The sequence below is a fragment of the Tachypleus tridentatus genome, chromosome 1, assembly GCF_004210375.1.
Source record: "Tachypleus tridentatus isolate NWPU-2018 chromosome 1, ASM421037v1, whole genome shotgun sequence".
NCBI lineage: Eukaryota > Metazoa > Arthropoda > Merostomata > Xiphosura > Limulidae > Tachypleus > Tachypleus tridentatus.
In genome coordinates, this window is record NC_134825.1 from 51,611,773 (window position 1) to 51,633,107 (window position 21,335).

The 21,335-nt window shown below is 30.2% G+C and overlaps 1 protein-coding gene and 1 long non-coding RNA gene across 24 annotated transcripts in view; one reads left to right on the plus strand and one right to left on the minus strand.

Moving 5' to 3' along the window:
- Window positions 1-3,057: 3,057 nt before the first annotated feature.
- LOC143248643 (uncharacterized) lies at window positions 3,058-16,525 on the minus strand. 2 transcript variants are annotated; one of them, XR_013027129.1, is made up of 3 exons: window positions 16,355-16,525; window positions 3,912-3,970; window positions 3,058-3,658 (listed from the first exon to the last, which is right to left on the minus strand). It is a non-coding gene; the product is annotated as an uncharacterized LOC143248643 (long non-coding RNA). The 2 variants fall into 2 exon arrangements; XR_013027128.1 differs by lacking the exon at window positions 3,912-3,970.
- A 45-nt stretch (window positions 16,526-16,570) lies between these two features.
- The window catches only part of LOC143248550 (zinc finger homeobox protein 3-like), a 175,890-nt gene continuing 171,125 nt past the window's right edge, over window positions 16,571-21,335 (plus strand). For 7 of the 22 annotated variants that reach the window (XR_013027059.1, XR_013027100.1, XR_013027057.1 and 4 more), the window contains exon 1: window positions 17,738-18,521. The gene's annotated coding sequence lies outside the window, so the exon portion shown is untranslated. Of the gene's footprint in view, window positions 16,826-17,174; window positions 17,405-17,737; window positions 18,522-19,054; window positions 19,568-21,335 lie in introns of those variants that run through there. The other 15 variants (XR_013027113.1, XR_013027069.1, XR_013027101.1 and 12 more) reach the window with 10 other exon arrangements.

A 21,335-nucleotide genomic window follows, 5' to 3' on the forward strand; every position in this document is an offset into this window, starting at 1 on the left:
CAAATTAGGTATAGTTTAACTTACAGAGTTGATTACGTTATATTAAATGATTTTAATATGAAAATCAACAAGCCACATAACAACTGCTGCCAATATCATGTAGCGGTGGAATAGAATGTGCTACAACAACCTTTTAACAATGGCATTTTTTAGGTAAGTAGTATATCACCACAAAGGGTATGCAACAGCCCTTTCAAACACAAAATATTCAAACATTTATAAATTAAAGATATGTTTATATCAGGCGCACAAAAATTCCAATACTAGGGCATCTTTTATACTTAATGGCACTTAAAAACAAGAAATAAAGTTCATATTTGGGCACCAGACCATCCATAAAGAAATCATCCACGTGCCTCAAGCAACGGCATGCAATATAATCACAAAGGATCTCTGTCTGGAAACAGCACCAAAGTGATACGAGTTCTTCAAAATAGTTTCCAGTCATAGCTCCCGTTCAACAAGCATATACCTCAATCAGCTTGAAAGTAAAACGAATATTTATACTATTCCATGTATAGACATACCATATATTAGACAATACACTAGATTGTGGTTTCCGTGTGATGAGATTGTTGCAACTAGAATCGAGAAACTGTCATCTTCGTACACTATATAAATTATGGAAAGCTGCTAGGAAGGATTGATGTACTTTGGACACGACAATCTTGAGACGGAGCATTTTGTAATAAAAAATACGCTTTGGGGTTATTGTCAAGATAGATGATCGTCAGATGAAGCATGACCAAACGTGGCGACATGGACTGTAAAGACGTTGCGGGACTCGAAAATAGTTTTAATGTAACTTATTTCAATACATGCAAACATATGCACAGTTTAACATAACCTACATCTGAAAAACCTATTCAGTAGATAATCATCTATATTTCATCTCCTAGTTTCATCATATTTGCTACAAATATTTTATCATCTTAGATTTAAAAGGAAAATTTCCGTTCACGTGATACTAGATATTCTGCACCTGCTCCCGTAAAGTACTGAATTTCTGGTTTAGGTAGAACCTGGTCATTGTAGAAACACCGTCAAATTTCATCGTATTTTAATGATTTTTCATAACATTGTTTTATAAGCAAACTTAAAATATATATGAAATTAATCCTTGTTAGAAAAGGTTAACTAACACTAACAAACGTAATGTTTCAGGTAGACCAAATTTTTCGAATATATACATAAACCTTTCAGTAAAACCCTGTTAAAAATATCCTGAGTCCAAAACGTTGAGAATGTAAACTTCATCAAAATTGAAAAAAACATTAAACATTTGGGAGTAAAAGAAAATTGAGGATAAAATAATCCATGCGCACACACACACACACACACACACACACATACATTTAGTAGTTAACTACGTGCTAAAATTTTAGGCCTAGTGATTTCATTTTATAGGCTACTGAGCCTAAAGTAATACATTACAACATTAGAAATAGTTATGGAAACATTGAATAGTATGGTCATAAAATGCAAATATTATGAGATTGCTCCCCCCAGAATACAATCATGTATTGATTGTTTACACTGTGACTGACTATTATAATCTCAACCAGACAGTGCCACACCAACATAATATCTACAAAAGTACAATCAGCCACACTACTCCCACCAGTGATATAGTAAAAGCATTCATAGCTCCCAGGACAGAAGTTAAACTAGAAAAAAAATGTGTAGAAATTGTTATCACTTGACAAATTAACTTCATGGAAACTGAAGAGTGTATGTAAGAACTAGTACAATTAACAAAAGTAGTGAGATAAAAAACCTAAACATTTCAAAAGTGATGTTAATGAAAGATACTTTTTACAAATGTTACACTCTAGTAGAAATATTATCAGTGACATACCTATAAGTACAAACATATGAAGTGTCCTCAGTGAATGTGTAGCTGTTTAAAAACCTTTGCTTAAAAGAGATTACCAACCTAAAGTCAAACTGGCATCAAATTTCAAATACTGGGATAAATAAAGCTAAAGAACAGTGCTCTTTACACATGAATTGAAATTATCTGACAGTTACAGTTTGTTCAATGGTAGAGAGGAGTATGTGTTTTTGTTATAGCAAAGCCACATCAGGCTATCTGCTCAGCCCACCGAGGGGAATCGAACCCCTGATTTTAGCATTGTAAATCCGGAGACATACCGCTGTACTAGCGGGGGGCAGGTAGAGAGGAGAATGGTACATGGTGAAAAATACATGTACAGTGAATCATGCTGGAGGGACAAAGAGAAGTAAGGCTGCATCCTAGCCAAAGATGTTCAAGATGTACATAAATACAATCACATCCCATCAGCTAAAAGGCACACGTAGAATCTTACTTATCATCACCCCATAGGAAAAAAAAACCTCTTGATCAAAAATTGATTTTTCAGTAAGACAAAAAAATGCTCATAGAACACTTGTAATCATAGTTTCTCTGCAGAAAGTTTCAATATGAATATTATGTAGGCAATACAGCAACCAAACAACTTGACTGAGCTGTGGAGAGTGACACAGGACATTTGAAACAATGGTTACAAACGTAATTTCATAAACTTATGGTAACATACAAACATACTATACTGATCTGTTTAAAGTAAATAAAAAATAGTACTACATTGTACAACATCTATGCTTTTGTTTCATATTTTCTGTATCATTCTAATGATAAAATGGCCATGTAGTTACAATTACTCTTTGTTTGTGACTCCTGTATGTATCAACTGTGCATTTCCAAAATTACTTCTAATACAGTATACATACTTTAAATTAAAGTAGTGAGATTTATACATTATATAATTCATCAGAAATCTTCAGGCTGATACCATTAAAATAGGTAATAATTTTTTTTATTTCTTTCAGATAGGCCTTTATAAGAATTACTAACAACAAATTGATTTGCTTAACCAAAACTCACTACAGGAAAAGTATTATTTTACTTCCAGATTGAACTTTTCCGAGTTCTCCAGTTTTAATTTTTTATATTTATTAGTCATCAGAGGATTTGATCAGGTGTTTGTATGTGTGTGTGTATCTTATGTAAAAAGGATTATAAAATACCCAGGATACAGTTTGTAAATGCTGAAAAAAAAATTATTTATTTTCACTCAGTACAATCCATAAACAAACAAAACCTGAAGGTCTTCAAGTAGCTGTGTTTTAAGCTAATTGCTTCTACAAAGTAATATTTTGTTTATTTCCATTTTAATTTTGTTTTTTATTTCTTAAATTTTTATGTATTGTTCTTAAAGGATGCAAAAGTCTGTAAAATATAAATATTAAATGAAATAGTTATACATAATAAGGTTAAAATATTACATTTATTTCAGTAAAAAAAAGAAAGAAAGCAAAACCAACTTAGTCTAACAGTGTTATTCATCATAAGGTCCTTACACGTAAGTATCATTCACCAAGCTGCTTGACTAGCATTTCATAAGAAATTATATTCTTTTACACAAGAATTAAAACATAGATATCAGACAACAAAAACTTCCAATTCCCATAATTTCTCAAATGTAAAATTGTTTGTACTAGACAGATACTTCAACTTAAGTGGTAAGATGCAAATATGCAACACTGCCAATAACTCCAAAGAACAGTAATTTATCAATCCTTTTCAGCAAACTTTATTCTTAACTATCCAATTTGAAACCAGTAGATGCTTCTACTGAAAAAAAAGAGAGAGAGAAATGACCCATATACAATAACATATTTAGTTATATGTACAAAGCATAAAATGTGCAAGATGTTAACTTTGTTTATATCCAACTGATACTTTAGCAAGATGAAAAAACAAACAAAAGATGTAAATTTTTTAAATTCTGAACCAAGATAAATTTTAATGACAGTAACGTAACTAAAACCATTTTAAAAATAATGAACATTTTTAGTTATAACTATATACAATATTATCTACTTACATTAATAAGAAAGTATCTAGTTCTAAAATATTCTGTTCAAGAAGTCCTACACAGATGATCTAAAACAGACAAAATCACTGTACATTTTTGATGGTTTCCTCATATATGAAATAGTTTTATTTTTCAGTTACAACTGATATGGCTTACGACATTGAGCAAATCAAGTAATTCTTTATTCTCTTTTTACATGCATCAAGGGCTTTGATCCAGGTAAGAAACTTACATCAAGGGCTTTGATCCAGGTAAGAAACTTATAAAATAATAAGCTTCTACATAAACGAATATTTTGTGCTACACTCCCAAATTTATTCCACAGTCTTATGCTCTTGCTCTGAAATAGCCTATGTAGTTGTATGATACATGCACTGTTAACTGTAAAATTATTCTCATCAGTGAAATGACCAAATCTGGCAATGAAGATAACCAAAATAAAATATCAACTATAAACAATTCACATAACTTATTGTTGCTTTCCATTAAAAATGTCATTACTACCATCTGCCACCATATAAAGAAAAACACAATAAAATGATTGAATACCCTATATTTTATTTTGTTTTCTTCTATTATTTTTTACAGCAAGTATTTTTATTTTTTATGGTTATCTTTCGTCAAAACTTTGCAACTACACTCATTTAACTGGGCAAAACATGGAATTCTTTACATCTCAATTCATGTATGCACAAAATCACATTTTTCTAACCAAATCAATGGATTATTCTAACATTCAGCTGCTTTTATAACAGCAGTCTTTCTTATTGTTATGCAAGTATAAATATTATATGTTACTGACAGAAAGTACACAGCTTCCTCTAAATCCCCATAATCCAATTCAATACGTCGCTATAAAATACAGATAATATAAGCATACAAGATTTTATCTGCATAAAAGAAACAAAGTAAAAGCATTGCTTTTAGAACTTGTAACAATGAAGATACTTATAAAATATAATATTAAGAATGCCTAACCCTTTTTTAACAAAAGTTTTGAACAAATTTAATCAATTACTTTTTTGATACACTAGGAGTAACAGCTAAGTTTTGATATTTCTTCGTATATAATGTTTTACTGGTATACCTATTATGTATTTAATGTTACTGACAAACTCAGTTAAATGATCTAAAATATGTCACTCTCACATTTTACTTACTTGAGCAAGCATTTCCTAGCCCTCTCAGTATTTTAGAAGCTTACTTGAAAACAAAGCATCCTCAATATTTTTACAATTAGTTGCATTATTAGCTGAAGAATTACCTCATAATCAAATAGTATTTTATATAAATTATAATGGATACAAATGTATCTAATTGCTACATCTTTTTAATGTATAACATTTTCAAAAATAAATGTAAAAAGTGCTCTATAAGTAAAAACCTATCAAATGAAGGTGACTATAAAGCTTGAGGTTTTATATTTGAGGTTTGTAGATAACTGTATGGAACAAATAAACAGTAATGAATTTATAAAATCATAAGAAAACTTTTACTCTAGAAATAAAAAACAGTATTCTAACAAAAGGATCTCTAACAACAAAATAATTAGTAATACATGTGCACTAAGTTTTTAGATGCTGACAATATCATGGTTTTTGCACTACTTCTTCTCTCTCTTAATCCAAATATGTCTATATTAAACAACTTTCAAACTTCCCCACACTAGAGGGTGAATTTTTCAAATCTCACAGCCTCATTCAATGACTGACACTTTAAGCTATCATGAATGATAACTTCAGAATTCTAAAATTTTGTAAAAGTTCCAGTATTATACAGACATTAATTAAACATCAGATGGACAAAGTAAATTATTTATGTCATAAATTATATACACACTGTTTTGATAGCACATAACTAGTACATGACTAATATTTACCTTTCTCTCTTTTAATTTACAAAAATTAATTAACACAAAAGTAATATTAATGCTGTTCTTAGCATTAAATAGAAGCGATGTGAGCAAAATGAATTATAACTAGTGACTTTGTCAGTCATTATATAAAATCAAGTTGATCATTTGAAATAAAAAGTTAAAATATCAAACACATAAATAGGAATGTAACTTTGTAACAAACTATATGAAATAACATTAGTAATATTTCCTATATTTAATCACCTATTTCATATATTACACAGTTTACTTTTAATTACAATTTATTTTTGTAAATAATCAAGTCTATGAGAAAACTTAAAAAATTCATGAAATATTATATCAAATAAGTAGAACAAAAAGAATTTAAAATTTAAATTTTCTGTTTTGAATTTATTATTTGATACCTTTAACCATACATTACATTAATAATTTTCAAGCATAGTACATTCATATGTATACAAATACTGAAAAAGAAGATAAATTCACAAATTTAGAGAATGAACATATTAAATGTGTAGCCCACTTCTCTTTCTTTAACAATCTTCTTAAAAGAACCAGGAATCACAGTGATGTTAAAAACCTATTTTATTTATAGTACTCTTGGTAACATTATAATAGTAAAAATCATTTTTTTCCCTTCTACAAGTATCATAACATTACTGATGTAAGATTTTAAATGTAGCTGTATGTCTTGTTCATTTGAGGTAAATATTCTTAATGCAAGTCAATACAAAAATGAATTCCAAAATGGTCTGTCATACATGAAAAATGTTCAAGATCTAAATATTTCCCTTTGAAAAATAGAAGCTTTATTTATGGTTGTTCTTCAAAGTACACTCCTTATTGAGCTACTTTTGTGTATTTATGAACCTCAGTTGCTAATCATTCAGAGATTTTCTTTTTCATTAAGTTACCATATTATTTCCTGTAAGTGATATTTTGTGAAGGAAATCATAGTGCTTACATCTGCCATGTATTTTTCATTTTCCACAGCTAAATACCTCTACCACTCATAAAATAATACAGGTTTAAATTTCTTCTGTATCAGATAGTAGATGCAATTACACATCAGCATGGTACATTCTTCATTTCTGTGTGTTTTTTTGTAACTTGTATTTTGAATAGTTCTACCTTAAAGAGAAACATGCTGAACACACATACTCTTCAAAACATAGAAGTGATAAATTTTACTCTCACCAAATTCACAGGAATCTTTCACTATAAACTTGACAGGACAGTCCTTTAAAAATTGGACCTAATAATTTTGGTAAAACCTTCCAAAACCTTATTGTGTCATTGAAAACTGAATGTCTCCATGTAAGAGCTTTTGAAGGATAAACTGAATATCAAATCCTTTAAATGTTTATGGTTTTGGATCAATCCTTGTTTATCCACATACACTTATGAATATTACTGCTGAACATTTTGAAAACAAACTTTAACATAACTTTATGTAATAATAACTGCACAAACAAAACACTTCACACAATTGTTTATATGTTTCAACTTCTCAGTTTTAAAATTCCTTTCATCAAGACATCACTTCTGTTTTCACTACTGCTCCCTAGTCAAGATATTTAACCGAGAAGTTCTGTGAAAAAACTATTTTGATAAAAATAAATGTACTACACTAAAAATAATACTACAACTTTTCAGCACTATTGTTTTCATGCTTTAATCTCAAAAAGCATATCAACTAAGGATACATTCCCTCAATATTTTAAATATTTTTCACCTTCAATTATTCTCCATAAAGACGTGAGCATTTAGGAGCACTAAAACAGAATAAATCCATATCACAAACTGTTCAAAGACAGTAACACAGACAGATCTTTGTATATTCTTTTGTAATTGTTCTCAAAATCCTGTAAAATTCACTACTATGTCAACAACAAAATAACAAATATGAAAATAGCTCCAAATCAAAAGAGAGGCTTAGCTTTGTTTTATTCTAGATAAAATGAACTTTTGTTTTGTGTTTTCTACAAAAATTCATGCTTTGGCAGAATCAAAGGGATTTGCAACAAGAACCAATCATATCAAAATTAAAATAGTTCCAAACCAGCACTTAATTATTATTCCATAAATGATAACAAATATAATCAACTGAATTTAACCTTAGACTTCCTAAGAATCATGAATTCACCTTTTACAAAATATTTCAAAGTTAAGCTCCTCAATTCAGAATATGGTTGTTTGAAATATCCTAATGCTCAACTGTCATGATTTTTAGCCCAATGCAGTTTTTTATCATCTCACTCTTTTGTAACTCAGCAATAGTTTTATAACAGCTACATATACAATTGACCTTGCACCATCCAAACCATTCTTTCTAACAGCTATTGATACAGATGACCTTGAAATGTGTCATTATGCAATAATTCGTGATACTGCAAGGCTACTATTATGAAAATTATACATCACACATCTACCATCTGCATTATTATTCTCTTCCTCCTATGAAATTTTCAGTCATGAAGTTTACTGGCCTTTTCAGTTCTTAAACAGAATTCAGAGTTGGTCTATTTAGCAAAAGTATCACTTATTTAGTAAGGAACATATATCTGAATATTTTTGATAGGAAATTTTTAGTTTGATATTTAAGCATTACCTTTATTCAACTTACAAAAGGGGTAGACTTCTAGCATCTATACTACATTACTAGTTTATAATAGATGAAACAAAATTCTGAAGCAGCAACCTCTCCTGAAAGTACTTTGTAAACTATTCCAAACATGAATTAAAGTGATGATTTGATTAATGTTTTGTTTATTCATCTTAGAAAAACCACCTTCTTTAGTATTAAATAGAAGAATCTACCATGTTTGACAATGAAAAGCATGACACCAATCACTGTACCATAAAAACTGTAATATTTTACCTAAACAGTTTATTATCCTCTCAAAATACCAATGAGTTAAAAAACAAAAGGATAGAAAGAAGATTGCTTTAGATAAAACAGAAATTGGACACCTAAACATGATTATTTATATCATTGCTGTTTCTGTTAGAGTTAAGGAAAAGGCTCAAAAATGGGACCTGGGATAAGAAAGTGAGTTAAAATAGGCCTGACTAAAGATAAATAATACTGGTATTAAAATCACTTAAAAATAAAAAGAAAATTAAAGGGACAAGTAGGATGTACTTAGCAAAACATAGTTTGTTTTTAAAACTATAGAAAAAAGCTTTTAAAAACATTATTAGTTTTATGTTACACTCTGTTCAAATTGTATATTACTTAACCATTTTGTTTTATTCTCAACTGTGAAAAGGAAAACAATGGTATGCATTCATAATGTACTTAACTGGGTCATTTGTTTAGAAACTGAATGTAATTTTATGCAAAAATGTTATACAATCTTTATATTTCCCTTCCTGCAAACATAAGCAAAGTGCTAGAGTCTAATAAAGACTACTTTCTCTACACTATATAATTTGTTTATCTTCACTTTCAAAAAGCTCTTTGATAATGTACCACTCATTAAGATTATTGTAATTTTGTATAAGACCTGGGTTAACTAAATTATACCAGATTTTGAAAATGTGGACTACAAAACAGGGCCAGACAGACATACTTATTGTTTCTTAAACATAAATATTTTTAAGAGTCTAACATGCAAAATGTTAAAATCTTGTTAGTCTATGAACCGATAAGATTAACAGAAGTGATTTGAGTACGAGATACTACACAGTACATAAAACCTTAAGACAGTTGTAACTAAACTTACTCATCTGCTAGAACTATTAGCTTGTAAAATAGTTTGTTTGAAGATATGGTATGTATTGATAGTTTAAAAGCATGATACTTTTTGTTGAATATAAAACTTTTTTACTTGATAGGTTACTGTTTTTATTTCATTATTTGAAAGCTTGGGATGTGCTGAATGGAGTTTATTTAAATTACAAATAAAAAGCATATTCCCAAAACAATAAAAAATTGTGTTATTATTTTATAAACAGAATACTAAATAAAGTTAGTTCTTTTCTGATGCTCCAGATTTACCTTGTCTCAATATTCAAACATAATTTTCTTTACCACATCAGATATATGTTTGTTGTACACTCTTAATCTTAGAAATCATAAACACTAAAAAGGCTAAATTATTCAAGGTTATAACTATATATAAAAGAATTTTTGTTACCATACTTACATATGTTAACTGTTCAGTATGGGTTTACGTGTACACATGTAAAACAGTACTTAAAATGACACAGTTAGTATAACCAGATTAAAGTGCCACACTCTTTAGGGAAAAAATACTGTGTTTGTATGTCTTTGAGTGGTCTGATAGCACCAGAATTGTAATTTCTCTCTTCTTTTGGAAAATAAAACTAAAAAACAAGATTAAATATAAAACATCTCTCAACATAACAGTTTTGATTTCACAATCACATTACCAGATAAAAGCAATACCAAAACACTATAGGAAGAAATATTCACAAGTTTGAAAATACATGAAGTAATATTTAAAATTATCTTCTTTAAGATCACAAGTCTATGTAGCTTAAAGGGAGTTTGGTTAGTGCATGAAACACTTCTCAAAATAATAAGTATAGTTAATACTAGAACAACTAGCACAAAAAAGGGCAAATATGAAACTCCCTTATGTTTATAAATAAAAATAAATACCCATTGTAACAAATAAAACATATTTAAGGCTTTCAGTCAGTGTTTTTAAAATATTAAAAATACACTTAAGTTAATGTGTAGTTTGTTGATATAAATGAAGTGCAACTTTTCATGTTATGCTGCAGATCAAACTACCTTTATATACATTCAAGGAACAGTAATAACAAAATAAAATGAAATTCACTTGAGGAAATGCTATCAGGAATATTACATTCCCTCATGCAAAGTTGCATTTCCTCGTGTATTATTCTTTTATTTAATCCATTCATTTTCACCGGTCATTGAAAATGCATGAAAGCCAACCAAAAAGATGAAATTCCTTAAACAAAGATCCTTGAGAATGTAATACTGAATTCATGTAGTCATACAAGTAAGTATACACACACACAGTACTCTCTTCCCCCTCTCCCATAAGAATGAGTCTAAGATATGAACACCCAACTTTTCATTAAAAAACGTTTTGGTATGTATCTTATTTTTTATGTTCATTATTACAATATTGGACTTAAGGTGTTTATTTCAAACATACTGTAATCCAATAATTAATATTTAGAATGTTTTTATCTACTATTAACTATCTTTAATGACTAAAAAGTGGTATTTTTGTTGTAAAAATCTCTAAAAGTTACAAATACTACTCTTCACCTGGCACAGCAAATTTCTAACTCAATTTAACATCAATCAGGACTTTAAATTGGACATTCTATAACTTTTATGTCAAACACTATCCTAGCCTCACAAATACTTCTAATTCAGTAAAACAATTTACACTGAAGCATTCAACTACCAAATTCAAAGCCAAGGACAAATAAACATCACCTACTCTCCACTGGGTATTGCTTGGTGAGTTAATGTTCTGATACTGCATCTTCACAAGACCATTAATTCTGATAAGATCTCCCACTTGTGACACATAAAAACATACCTAAATCACATTATAGACCACTCAACCTGCTAACTGTTTCTTGTACACATTCTTACCTAAACCTTTGGTAGTCACATTTCAGCAAAAGAAACTTTCTTAGAATTTCCAAAAAGCTTGAGTCTTTGTTTTACTTAGTTCGTAGCTTACCTCATTTGTTCTGTCTCTGTGAGCCTTTAAGAAGTTTAATAGACTAAACCATGTTCACACATAAATTATTACAGTAAGCTTTATAACTGCAACTTTTCTAGGCCAATTACTTTCTTATAACTATCTTGAAAGACTTCAGTTCCTGATTCAAACTACATGTACACCTTATATCTCTATATTTCTAAGAATGTTTTCAATCAATCTGATGATGTAATTCTTTTCCTTTGAAGACAATTTTCTCATTATAAAAATACATATAAATGTATCAAGCCCATTTAATAGAAATTGAACAACATCTAGTCAGTCCATAGTGTCTAGTCAGAATGTAATGGGCAATTATGTCATCACTTCTAAAAGAAATAAGTTCTGTGTAAACAAAACAATATGTGAATATAATAGGTACATTACACAAGAAAAAACATACACTGTTGTTTAGCTAACAGTAGTAACAAAATTACTCCTTTTACTTGTTGCTCTTAAATATCACCAATACTGTGTTAATGTGTGTACTTATAAAACATATGTACAGAGATATTACAAACATAAAAGAAAGTACTGCTTCAATAAAGCATTATAATAACATGAAATAAAAACAAGGAATAAACACACTGTCTATACTAACATTACTTGAAAAGGTAAACTTTTATACAGACTTTTACTGAAATCTTCAATCATTTTTTACATATTACTTCTTTTTTATTTTACTTCTTAACTTTAACAAACTACGGGTGCTTTCACATAACCTTAACTTTTTAATTTCATCCACAATATTTCAGTCTTTTCAAATGAATATATTGTACACATGAGACACTACAACAACCCATAGGTTTATAAGTAGCATAAACAGTGTCATTCAGATTTATATCATCAAACAGTAATGTTTGTTATAATTACATGATTTAAAAATCAAAACACAATTTACAAAAAAGAAGCCCGAACATACTTATTCTCTGTTGTTTAAAACTGGTGTTGCTAATTAAGTATACAATATGCTTCGGTTAACAAATATAGTAATATTATGTCTCATACATACATGCACATACATAACTTTCAAATACTTTATGTAATAAAAAAGATTATAACAAAATTATATTTTTAATACATTCCAATTTGAAAATAAAACTCATGCTAACAAGTTTATAAAGTCTGTACATGACTTTCAAATACTTTATGTAATAAAAGAGATTATAACAAAATTATATGTTTAATCTATTTCACTTAGAAAATAAAACTCATGTTAACACGTTTATAAAGTCTGTACAATAAACAGTACTAGAAGCTCTCCTTTACAAAAATAATACCAAAGTAATCCTAATATACGTATCAGGAACATTACACTAAAATACCTAGAGCATTGTATATTATTCAAACAGTTGTTGGTGTACTTCCTTTGGTATAATATTTATTACAGTGACAAGCCAAACTGGATATCCTAAAAAAAACAACTCAACTTTTATGTACAAATTTTGTTTATTTGAATGTATGCAAATATGTGTAGGAATAACTTTATTATTGTTGAAACAGACACAAAATATTAGGAATTATTCTGCACTTTAAAAAAACAAAAATCACAAATGGTAGTTCTAAATGTAAAAACAATCAACAAAAACAACACACTCACAGAGTGAAGAAACCACATATACAGATTACAATACACTAAATCACAGATGTACTTAAACTGATGTAACTTAGCTAGTCATACACTAATTATACAATTCAACATGCTCCAATTTCATATTAAACTGTTCAATACTAGTAACAACAAATACTTACATATGCCCAAAAATACTTACATGTGTATCAGATACTTAAATGACACCATTATGCTTAACCATTTTTTTTTGCAAGATACTTTAATTGTTTATGTGTTCAGAAGAAGAAAAATAACATTATGATATTAATTTCACTGAAAATGTGTATGTAACTGAGATAAACTTATTAAAAAGTACATGAAGCTAAATCATAAACAAACTCATATGTGCTTAACATTATTGATAACAAATATTGTAATAATGGTTTGTAGCATAATGTTTAGTTTCAAAACTTTAGATTCAACCAAATAGAAGTAATCTAATTTAAATCCAGTAATTTCAGAAAAAAACAAAAAAAAACATTATATAAACTAGTTTATCATTGATTATTTAGTAATGATTTTGTAATGCTATATTTTTAAAACTGCTGTTCTGTGTGTCATTATTATTTAGTATGGGAATTTGTTTATATAATAATATAAATATGATGCTTCAACAATTACAGCTAGGGGAAAGTTACATTTCTATAGCCCTTGCACATAATACAGAATTTACATTCAATCGGTTAAGCTGGAAAACCTCGAATTTAATACATACCTTAAAATCATAAGGGCAATATCTTGATTACTTGGACAGTTGGAATAACTGAAAACAGTAATAAGCTGAAACACTAGTTTTAACTAGTTGACTGCTTTTGTAACATTAATCAATTCCATTAAACTTAATCAGTTACTTTTTGTAACACTAAGTGACATGATCCATGACCATAGGTAATAAATTAATTGAACTAATTGCCCAACTACATATAAACATAAAAGGTAATAATTTTATCTATCTCCTAAGTTGAACTTCTATGAGTTGTGACCGAGTAGGCCAGACTGTCCCTAAGGCAGATGTCTTGTCTACCCTACCTATATGCTACAGTTTAGCTCAGTGGTAAAATACAAAAAACAATAAATGACAATGTCCACAACTATAAAAATGTGACTAGGTCCCTCAAACATTTGTTTTACAATGTCTTCATTATTTATTTTAAGCATTTGGATAGTCTTGCTGATTACAGTATTTTTAAATATGCAGTTAGTACTAAAACATTGGAAAACAACAGATTCACTGCTGAAAATGTTTCTTTTACACTAAAGACCACTCATAAGTCTTAGAAAATGTATCAGTGAGTGTAAGCTAACACAAATACTGTGAAGTGTAAGGTTATATACTTGAAATTAAGAAACTTGTAATAAACTTACTTCTTGGGTATAAAAAATGTTGCTGTGAAAGAAAAATAAGAGGATTCATGAACTATTGTTGATAACATGCTACAGTCTATTCTTATTCAGTTATAATATCATATAACTATACCAGCTGAGAAAGATATTTTTTTTATTTGTATTTAAACAACTGAATTGGATATCACATGAAAAATAGCATTCAGCTGCTATGGAAACACTAACAAGTCTTTTACTTCAATGTTTAAAATTCTTATCTTACGAAGAAAAAAGATTAATGTAGCTCTTGTAAATTCTTATTTGAATAATACATGCAGCTTTGATCCCCATACCACACACATAAAACAAAGATAAGTACAATGATGAGCTAACAGAAAGATTCCTGGTATAAGTTGTTGAAGCTAGGTTTTGGACTAGTTTCTGAGCACAGAAGTATTAAGAGGCAAGCAGAACTTGGTTTAGGTAATCATACTTGTTACAAAGTTTGATAGTCTTCTTGAGACCCAAGTGGTAGAATGAAAAGGCTAGATATACAAATTTGAATGTCAGACATAGGCCTAAATCCAGCTTTATTCTTACATTTTGTTTTTCCTTTGGTTATAAACACATGTGATACACAGGTAGTTTGTGCTTCTAGCTTGAATTATTCTGAAATACTGTTAGACAGACATACAGATTTTGCAAGATATGTTTAAAAAAATAGTTATATACTGTTTTAGTATTTGGTTGAAGTATGGTTCTAATGTGTCAAATGACATTCTGCCAACAAGCCTTGTGTTGTTCATGTGGTGGACCAAAAATAATTCCTGCAGTATAGTTGTTTAACCTGAAATGTTTAAAATCACTTGATCTTAAAATTCTGTACAGCACACAAGATTAGTACCTTATTTTTTGCATTAACCTTAGAGAATTAACATATTTTATCAAAGAATGCTAAAGCCACTATGATATCTTACACCTTTACTTTATACATTAACTCCAGTAATTTCAAAAAACTCAAAAATGTGTTATGATAACTATTTTATCACTGGTTATTATTTTGTACTATTAGATATTTTGAAACTGTTATACTCCGTGTCCTCATTATGTAATTCTGAGTTTGTTTAAATATAATGTACTCCAACAATTATGACTTGGAATAAGTTATACTGCACAGAATACACAATTTACATTCAATAATTTACCTTCTTAGATTACTTTTATTTGGTTGAATTTTTGAAAATAAGTAGTGTGAAATCCATTATCATAGTATTTACTATCAGTAATGTTAGGTACATGTAAGTAAGCTTATTGTTTAGATGCATATGCCTTCTAATAATCGAACCGTTTTAAATTAAGTTGTACATTTTAATTTTACTTCAAGTTCATCATCAAAACTGAATTTTCTCATTTCCTTCTACAAAGTAATTTACCAATATATTTATTAATAAAATTGTTATGCTTGGGCCTATAAAAATCCTGAATATGTTGTTGAAAATATACAAATTACCTACTTAAATCTAACACTGACAATTATATAAAAATGTTTTCACGTTAGACAGTTACTATGTCAGTTAAGTGACAATATATACCTAATTATGCTATTAGCTTTATATTGTACTTTTAAAATATATAAAGTACAGCATAAGTTATCCATATTTTTAATGTTAGCTTGGTAAATACAGTAAAATTATAAAGTACACAGAAGACAGCTTGACACCTTCTGTTTTTAATCTAGTAAAATACTACTACTATTAGCATCACTAAGAGAACTACTACTAGAATAGTATATCAAAATTGGAAAACAGGCCCAAAGTTGCATGAACTTATGCTGCCATTACTCAAGTTATTGTTTAAATTTTAAATCAGTTTAGCAAATATAATGAAAACATAAAACAGAGATACGCAAGCTGCTTACCTTATTATATCACTATGACTTTAAATAAACTGTTGTTTCCACATGTATTCACATAATTAAAATTTTAATATGCATACATATTACATTTCTCACCAATTCGAATAACTGTACTCGAAATACCCTTACTACAGGACCCGCCATTCTTTTCCCCCGTGATGCACTACGAGCTTATTCAATTTACTCATGCGCATTTATTTATTTATTTCTCTCTCTTCTTTTTCCTTTTTATTTTTTTCTACTTACAACTACCATAAGTATGGTGTTGAATCTGTTAACAAATCAAGCCACAAATGTAAGTGCATTTTATCATTTAAATGCAGTTAAGTATCACAACATCTAGCAGCTTAAAATATACGTTGAATCTAAATAATAAAAAAGGAAACGAGTAACGAAAATTCAAGGCGAACTCTAACAAAGTGGAGGCAAAAGCTTTTCTACTTGTCACTACAAAAGCTGCGTGTCGTCACATGGGTAATATCCATTTTTTACTCTTTTGTTTTTTTAATTAGAGGACACGTTTAGTCGCTAGTGTTATTCCAAGCGATATTTCTTTATTATATTAGAACAACGTAATTGTCTTTCCATGATACAGTTTCATGTATGTTTGCGTCATGTTGTCACACGCATATATATATATATATATATTTATCGATTTTTTTGGAAGCCGCAGTAGATCACATTGCCTCGTTTTTGCCACACCATGTGTCACATTTTCATCGCAACGTGCATCGCCACCCCAGCAGACAGGCATTAATTCACCCATTGTTAATGACTTGCGCTGGGATTTGGTATCCTTCCATGGTCACGACAGATCCGCGTTACTCGAGGTGATCATTCAGTTGAGGAAAGATCGTAACACAGTAATATCTCGATTTAAAAGCTGCTTCAGAGGCCGAACAAAACGAGTTCTATAGCCCAACCAGAGACTTAACAAGCTTCTAGTAAACCAGCAATCTAAATGATAAGGTTGTGACCGTATGACTACAAGCAACGTGTATTATAATATTTGTGGTTAAAAAAAAAAAAAAAGAGTATTGCGAGTTTGACAGTGTAAGTTAGTATTTGTTTTTTCTGTTTTGTATTATTAGTAACACTTTTACTGTCTTAGAATATTGAAATTAATATATCACTAAATATTTAGATACTGCTTTGAACTTAAAGTTTCAGTCAGCTTTTAAATGCTTATTAGTTTGGTGAAGAAACTACTTAACATCATCATATTAAAACTAAAGCTTTGTTAACCTAGCAAAATAAACATTGTACTTGCAACAAAGTTTTTAAGTAAATAGATCGTGTTGAAACTATACTTTAGTAGAATTTCCACATGTTGTAGAAGTATCTTACTTATTTTATAAAAGGACAAAATTTACTAACAATAAATAATTTTGGAAACTAGCATAACCACAAATAATATTTTTTAGTTCAACCGTGACACAAGTAGCGAGCCCCATATTCCTTCTTTGGTTACGTCTAAAAATTCATATGGAAAGCGAGGTAGTTCTTGTAATCTTGTGCCATTTGCTTTTGTTTGGGTAAGTGCACAGTACGGGGGACCATGAAACGTGATGTTCAGGACTTATATGATCACTCACCCCCTCAGGCCTGTCCGGGACATCTTGTGTTTATTTTCCTAGAGGTTGGCCTCACACGCAGGCGGTGGTGAAGTGTGGGAAGAGAGCGCGGTCACTATCGGCCTTTTGACGACAGACACTCGTGGCAGAACGTTCGCCTGCTCCTCCTTTGACGACCTCTTTTAGGCCTAATCCCAGTGAGCCTTCAGAATTCGTGATGTGGCAAAGAAGTTCTAGATTATTGTCATATTGATATGATACATAAAGAAAGGTAAATATTGTGTTGCCTACATGACAACAGTTTTTGAAATTTCGTTAAATATTTTCGAGTACAATATATTCGCAACCTGATTATCGTAGTGGTAAAACGTTGTCAGTAGTGTTTACACCGACGTTGCTTCCCGTTCATCTGTACCAGTGTACGAGCGCTACAGATCGTCTAAGGCTAGCGGTGTGTAACACAGTTTGTATCAACTAAAACTTGACGTTGTACTTCCTTCGCTTGTAGTGGTGTGCCGACTGACCAGTAGATGTGATGTAACTGTGGTCTTCCAAATCTCACTATTGCGGTGGTTTAAGGCTATTGGTTGAATAACGTAAGTACCGGATTCTTTTAGTGGTGGTTGCTCAGTGACTTTTGCGACCATCACCTATACTGGTCAAGCTTAAGCATGCAAGATTTTCTTTTCTTTTTCCAAATCCCCAAATTTAGTTAGTATATGCTCAGAGGAGACAACTTGTCATAGATATTTTTTGTTTTTGGTAGGATTCTCAAAATTTTTTTCGCAGACTCTTTTCTGAATTTGTTGATCACGACGAAGTACCGATAAAATATGTTGATACATTTAACGAATTACTTACTGTTAGTTGTTTTTTATGTTTAGTATTCATGCATTATATCAAAATTCAGTGACACAGATGTTCATGAAAATCTTTTATTACAGTAGTTCTCTATAATATACTTTATTTACCACGAATAATATTCCGCGTTCTGTTATAGTATATGAAGTGTAATTTAAACATGCCGTTTAAATTTAAACATGAAGTTTGAGACAACTTTTCTTTCTCGAAGTTGGATGTACTATTATTATTTGACTAAGTTATAGTGGCATAAATTTCTTCATGTATTAGCTCTACATTACAGTGGGAGTTCGTGGTTCCTTATCGAGTTAACATTTGAAGCTTCTAATACAAACTGCCACCGCCAGCACTGTTGGGCGTGTAAAAGCTCATTTTACAATACGCAGGAATTCATTGGTTGGGTGGTGAGACGTCGTACTCACTGCGCGGGTACGAGAGATCGCACACACTTAGGACATGGGCGACATTCTGGGATATGAAATATACCTCAGTAAGATTGACAGTCCTAGTCATAAACAAGAAACGATCTCGCCAATAAAAACGAAGAATCGTTTGAAGTGTGAGACTGAAATGAGTGCGTCAGCAAATGCAATGCTAATGAATGTTAGAGAAATGTAGAGGCATCGGCCCAGCCAACCAATCTGTGACCGAGTGCAAGCATTCATTTAGAGAAAGATTGTTTTACTGTTTGAATATCATAATAAGGTCAGGAACCATGGCAACATTAAGATGACGTCCAATCATTTCATTTCAACGTGGGGTCTACTAGTGAGTGATGCAGGTATGTACGGTGTTTTCCATAACATTTCTTTACATTCCTAATTTCCTATGGGAGGAAAGTATATGTCTCAGCGACATACAGAGATGTTTCAAAACTGAACTAGCTCCTAGGGTCTTCTGACAAAGCCTTTCAGTTTAAGGAATTTGCTACCTTTCTGAAGCACACATAAGAGCTAGCTAGGAAAAGTATGGGAGTAGATAAGTACTTGCTGTGAACGGAGTTCAGGTACATAGTAAAGTACTCTAAGTGCCGTGCATATACTCTTGACAATAAGCGTAGTTCTGTGAGATAACAGGCAATTTTGTATCGCGACTTCGACCTTTGCTTATAAGTATAGAGATAACACTTGACAAGGGGAATATGATTATTACATATGTGTAGATGTAAGGCGCAAATATTATATATATTTAATTTTTACATGCATTTGTTTTATATGATATCGTATGGATGTGGGAAAACTTTCTAGACAAACGTCTATACCTTTGGGATTATGAACATACTAAAGGCGCATGGATAGATATGTGTATGCGTGATTTGGTTTTTGCGTAGCATATATATGTTAAACTTTTTAACTCCTACTGTTTTATTGTAGTAGTATGTTAAAACGTGCATGCATCTAGCGTTGTATATACACGATGTTAGCATAATATAAAATAACACAGTGTGTAGACTTTTGTTTTTTTTAAGATTCGTTGAATATTAAATAAATTCACACTCGGACACGTTAACTACTAGACCCTTTCCGCCTATCCATTTCATAGCATTATTTTCTGATAGTATATTATAGTTATATACAATATATGGTTATAATATGAAAGGAGTAAATTAATTAAATAATATTTATACTTTTACCATGGGTAAGCTTTAAAGTTTACACATTCAAAATTGAAGTTCGATAGTGGGCACAACGCAGACAGCCCATTGCGTAGCTTTACATTTAAAGAACACATTTTTATTTTTAGAAATATAATAACTAAAGAAAACTTCCTAGTGATAGGAAAATAATTAAATGTTTAGTGACTTTTTTATTTCTGACTGGTCAAAGCCAGAGGTCACGAATTATATATATATATAATGAAACTGAGTTGTCTAATTCACGTGTCATACGTTTCATATATGCTCAACTGGAATGATAAACGTATTGAAGAAACTTGATTATTTTAATTTATCAAAGGTCAGTCAATATGAATCATCAAACCAGATGACCTGATCCCAAGCCACCACATTTTTTACTGTACCACCAAACGGACGTTTTTCTACGTGAAATGATGAAAGTTTAATGTGAGGAACAGGACCTGAGCACGACTGTTTGCAAAGCAGTTACGTATAAGATAAGAGAGAGAAAAGTATTTTTCTGATGGCGGAAATTTTCTGATTTTTAAAAACTTTTTTTTTTAAAATTAAAGGCAAAGAAGCAAGAATGGTAAAAACGAATAAGCAAATATTATTATCTTTATATAAAAATTTATATCACTAGTATGTTATCAAATTAAATTCCACTTGTCTTTAACTGTAGAAGTTATCTTGTTGGGCACAGAGTTTATTACTACATTACGTGACACGAACGAAACGTTGGTAAATAATTCTATACATATGATCGATATTATATCCTTAAATAATTTTAGTTTCAGAGTTTAAGCTTTCTCTAGCCGAGAAAAAGATAAATACGGGTTAGTCGGGTGTAGGGGTTGCAGTAGATACAACGTTCATTGGTTTATTTTAGTGGAAACGTCAGTAATACTGAGTAAATATAAAAGCGAAACTGCTT